Genomic DNA, 6,000 nt, shown 5'->3' on the forward strand with positions numbered 1-6,000 from the left:
TTTTTTATTACAAGCTATTGAAATCAAACCATTTTTGGTATTCAGGTTTTAAAATTCAATGAAGTATTTGTGTCAAACGGCTTAATTGAAATTAAAATGTGCTTCCAATAATGTGTTGAGCAGGGTTAATTTCCTGACCAGGCATTTGGCTCTAAACCTGAATAATGTGCAGAGGGGCAGTTGAAAGAACAGAGAAAGTGATATGAAGAGTTTTAACTAGAAAGCATGCTAAATGTTTTAATAATAGTTATATTAATTCTTCAAAATTTTTGAATAGAAACGGATTTTTATTTTTCTTCTTGTACTATCTTCTCAACTTAAGCAACATGTAGTTGGAAGTGTGGAGAAACAAAGAAAAGAATGAAGAAAAGAATCAGCAGGGTTATTTTCTCTTTACATTTCACCTGGCGGAAAAGAAGAAAAAAAAATCAGAAATAAGCAGAAGTAGCCTCAGGCACACGAAAATGGACAAAGGGAGGCCAGGATGACTCACTGAAAAGGGAATGGTACTTGCAAACTTTCTCTGCTACTACTCTGATTTGAACCCTCCTTACTGCATAATATAGGATCACCTATTTTCTAAATGACCCTGCTATATTTATTTCAATTTGTGATGTAATCTTTATTTTTTCCACTGCATTTACAGTGGTTAGAGTCAAAAGACATCTCAGCGTTCTAATATTTTTTCTTGTTTTCTCTCTCAAATAAAGATATTAGAAATGGCCGTGTGCGTAGGTCTACGCCTATCTTTCAGACCAGCACATCTCATCCCCCTTTCTCTGTTAAAGGCAGAACCTCAGCTTTCCTTTGCCAGGGAATAACCCTGCCCTTGGCTAAGTCAGAACATCTGGAGCCTGAGCTCATGGTCCTTGGAAGATAAGCAAAAAATAAAATTGTGCTGAATTCCCATTGTCTTCTCTAATAAGCACTTTATAAGAGAACGATAGTCTTCTTGGGAATTGGAAGAATGATTGAAATAATCACATTCAATCCTGGACCAAGTCTGTAATTAGGAAGCACTTGAGAAAGGGGAGTAAGATTGCAAACCGTGTGGGGACCCTGACATTCATGCATGAACTGCAAGAGTGACAGGAAGAATCAAGCCACAGAGAGACTGAAATTTTGGCACTCAGAATAATATTTCTTCTGGCAAATTCGCAAAGTTTAGTCAAATCACTGAAACAAGTCTATTTGGAGAACATGAAATGCTTGATTATAAAATTTTAACAGACCCATTTTACATGCAAACAAGAAAACATCTGCTTAACAGAAATAGCCACAATGTATCCTGAAGTCTAGAAAACATGGCTACATAAAGTTGGTATTTTTCCATTTAGAAGAAAAAGAGCAAAATCTTGTAGTAACTAGATAATGTAAACGTCTAAGGCAACCTAGTTGACCCAAACCAAATACATTCCACACAGCCCTCTTCTCTTACAGTAGCAAGCCCTCCAAGTTTGGGAAGAGAAATTACCTGATGCAAAATGACAAAGGGTATGTGCTTGCTGCTGGTTTTGTCCTCATTTCTACATTTCTTCCTTTCAGATAATCTATTTAGATCACACTGCAATGAAAAGTGGTAGACTTTATACATATGGGTAGATGTCCACTTCTCCTTACATGGTACTTCCATTGTTTCATGTCCTTTTCAGAAATTGAGAACTAAGTAGAACAGTTGTAAGAGCAATACAAAAAAACTCCTTTGTTTTTTGACACGGATTTCCCAATTAAGATTTTACCATCTTTCTTATACCACCAAATCATTCTGGCTCTCATTCTCTCTTTTGTCTCATTCTCTCTCTGTCCCATTTCTCTTTCTCCCTCTCTCTCATTCTCTCTATCTCCCTCTCCCTCTCACCCTGATCGGAACAGAATATGGCACCAGAGTGTTTCCAAAAGAACAAAATCTTAAGAATGAATTTTCCTAATAGGTTCAGAATTTTCTGGATTTGGTTCTCCGATCTGATTAGATTTAAAAGAATTAAGGACTTTTAATATGGGAAACAAACAGGGTTGTTGAGGGGAGGTGGGGGGGATAGGGTCACTGGGTGATGGGCATTAAGGAGGGCACTTGATGTAATGAGCACTGGGTGTTATATGTAACTCAAGAATCACTAAACTCTACCTCCGAAATGAATAATACACTATATTTTAATTAATTGAATTTAAATTTTAAAAAGCATTAATGATTTTGTTTCCAATGATGAAAAGGGGCTGGTAGTCCATGGCACATAGTAATAGATGTTTACTCCAAATATCATTTCTACATACCTATATTCAAGTACCCATACAAGTCACGGCTCTGAGTAACAAAATAATTGCTACATTAGAAAGTTTAGTCAAAATTGGTAGCATAATAGGGTTAGTTGGGATATTAGTTGGCTAGGGCTGTGATTACAAAGTACAAAAACATGATGCAACAGGAATTAAATCTGCCCTATATTCTCCCAAGAGGTAGAAACTCCCCAGGACATAGAATCAGTGGGTACAAGTTAGAAGGACAAGGTTTGAGCCAAAATAATGAGAAACATTTTTAACACTCAGAACAATCCAAGGATAGATAAGTTGTCTTGAAACAAAATGAGTTTTCTTATTGAAGGTCACCACATGCTGGCTGAGCTACTTGGGAGGTGGAGGAGTGCCCTTCAATGGAGCACATACAAGCATCAGATTGTTGATAAACCTATGTAATCTCTAAAATCCCTATCACTGACTGTAACTGCTAGATAGTAGGACAGAGATTTTATATTTTGCATCTAAATTACCTAAACACCTAGAAAACAATCTTTTCTTTTTTTTTTTTTTAAGATTTTATTTATTTGCGAGAGAGACAGTGAGAGACAGAGAGCATGAGAGGGAGGAGGGTCAGAGGGAGAAGCAGACTCCCCGCCGAGCAGGGAGCCCGATGTGGGACTCGATCCCGGGACTCCAGGACCATGACCTGAGCCGAAGGCAGTCGCTTAACCAACTGAGCCACCCAGGCGCCCCAATCTTTTCAATATATTATAACAGAGTTTACATGTACGATAAACTAGAGTTCATATGATTATTATACAGTGCTTATAATGTAACAGGAGATGTTGTATAGGTATTGTTTTATCCTTTGTGTATGTATGTAGTCAAAACATACCATACATGCAAAATGAAAAAGACTCAATTAAATGTCTTTCAATTATGATATTTGCTTTTACCGTAAACATTATTGTATGTATTAGTTTTCTATTATCAGCATGTTGTTGAGCAACAAACTGCCCCAAACTTAGTGGCTTAAATCAACAACAATTTATTGTTTCATACTTATATATGGGTTGGCTAAACAGTGCCTCCACTATGAGCCAGGCTCAGCAGCTATCAAGTGAGGTTGCTCAAGTATCTGTGGTCAGGTGATGAGCTGGCTGAAAACTGGCTGTCCAGGATAGTGGGGACCAGAAAGCTCTGTCCACGTTTCATCCTACAGCAAGCTAGCCTGGGCTTTTTCTTGGGTCTTAGCAGAGTTTCAAGAGACCAACCAGAGACAGTGCAAGGCTTCCTGTGGGCTAGGCTTGGAACTGACATGCCAGCACTCCAATTCTAGGGTGACTTGCTATGGGCCAAAGCAAGTCACAAGGCCAGAAGAGTAAATAGACTTTACCTGTGGGAAAAGAAACAACATTGCTAAGGGCACGTATTCCAAGAGAGTGGAAAATAGGAAAACTTTAGCAATGGATGTATCACACTGTGAAAGTATATGTTTTGGCAGTCCCTATTGTGTATTTGGCAAAAACTAGATCAGTATTAACTATTATTAAGACAAGAAGCATGTGATACAATACATTAACAAAAGAAAGAACAAGAATCATATGATCCTCTCAATAGATGCAGAAAAAGCTTTTGACAAAGTACAGCATCCTTTCTTGATCAAAACTCTTCAGAGTATAGGGATCGAGGGTACATACCTCAATATCATAAAAGCCATCTATGAAAAACCTACAGCGAATATCATTCTCAATGGGGAAAAACTGAGAGCTTTCCCCCTAAGGTCAGGAACGCGGCAGGGATGTCCACTATCACCACTGCTATTCAACATAGTATTGGAAGTCCTAGCCACAGCAATCAGACAACAAAAAGAAATCAAAGGCATCCAAATTGGCAAAGAAGAAGTCAAACTCTCACTCTTTGCAGATGATATGATACTTTATGTGGAAAACCCAAAAGACTCCACCCCAAAACTGCTAGAACTCATACAGGAATTCAGTCAAGTGGCAGGATATAAAATCAATGCACAGAAGTCAGTGGCATTCCTATACACCAACAACAAGACAGAAGAAAGAGAAATTAAGGAGTCGATCCCATTTACAATTGCACCCAAAACCATAAGATACCTAGGAATAAATCTAACCAAAGAGACAAAGGATCTGTACTCAGAAAACTATAAAATCCTCATGAAAGAAATTGAGGAAGACACAAAGAAATGGAAAAACGTTCCATGCTCATGGATTGGAAGAACAAATATTGTGAAGATGTCAATGCTACCTAGAGCAATCTACACATTTAATGCAATCCCCATCAAAATACCATCCACTTTTTTCAAAGAAATGGAACAAATAATCCTAAAATTTGTATGGAACCAGAAAAGACCTCGCATAGCCAGAGGAATGTTGAAAAAGAAAAGCAAAGCCAGCAGCATCACAATTCCGGACTTCCAGCTCTATTACAAAGCTGTCATCATCAAGATAGCATGGTACTAGCACAAAAACAGACACATAGATCAATGGAACAGAATAGAGAGCCCAGAAATGGACCCTCAACTCTATGGTCAACTCATCTTTGACAAAGCAGGAAAGAATGTCCAATGGAACAAAGACAGTCTCTTCAACAAATGGTGTTGGGAAAATTGGATAGCCACATGCAGAAGAATGAAACTGGACCATTTCCTTACACCACACACAAAAATAGACTCCAAATGGTTGAAAGACCTCAATGTGAGACAGGAGTCCATCAAAATCCTAATGGAGAACACAGGCAGCAACCTCTTCGACCTCAGCCGAAGCAACTTCTTCCTAGAAACATCGCCAAAGACAAGGGAAGCAAGGGCAAAAATGAGCTATTGGGACTTCATCAAGATAAAAAGCTTTTGCAAAGCAAAGGAAACAGTCAACAAAACCAAAAGACAACCGACAGAATGGGAGAAGATATTTGCAAATGACATATCAGATAAAGGGCTAGTATCCAAAACCTATAAAGAACTTATCAAACTCAACACCCAAAGAACAAAGATTCCAATCAAGAAATGGGCAGAAGACATGAACAGACATTTTTCCAAAGAAGACATCCAAATGACCAACAGACACATGAAAAAGTGCTCAATATCGCTCAGCATCAGGGAAATCCAAATCAAAACCTCAATGAGATACCACCTCACACCAGTCAGAATGGCTAAAATTAACAAGTCAGGAAACGACAGATGTTGGCGGGGATGTGGAGAAAGGGGAACCCTCCTACACTGTTGGTGGGAATGCAAGCTGGTGCAGCCACTCTGGAAAACTGTATGGAGGTTCCTCAAAAAGTTGAAAATAGTGCTACCATATGATCCAACAATTGCATTACTGGGTATTTACCCCAAAGATACAAAAGTAGGGATCCGAAGGGGTACGTGCACCCTGATGTTTATAGCAGCAATGTCCACAAGAGCCAAACTATGGAAAGAGCCAAGATGTCCATCAACAGATGAATGGATAAAGAAGATGTGGTGTGTATATATATATATATATATATATATATATATATATATATATATATATATATATATATATATATATATATACAATGGAATATTATGCAGCCATCAAAAGGAATGAGATCTTGCCATTTGCAATGACGTGGATGGAACTGGAGGGTATTATGTTGAGTGAAATAAGTCAAACAGAGAAAGACATGTATCATATGATCTCACTGATATGAGGAATTCTTAATTGCAGGAAACAAACTGAGGGTTGCTGGGGTGGGGGGTGGGGTGGGAGG

This window comes from Neomonachus schauinslandi, chromosome 1 (assembly GCF_002201575.2).
Source record: "Neomonachus schauinslandi chromosome 1, ASM220157v2, whole genome shotgun sequence".
NCBI lineage: Eukaryota > Metazoa > Chordata > Mammalia > Carnivora > Phocidae > Neomonachus > Neomonachus schauinslandi.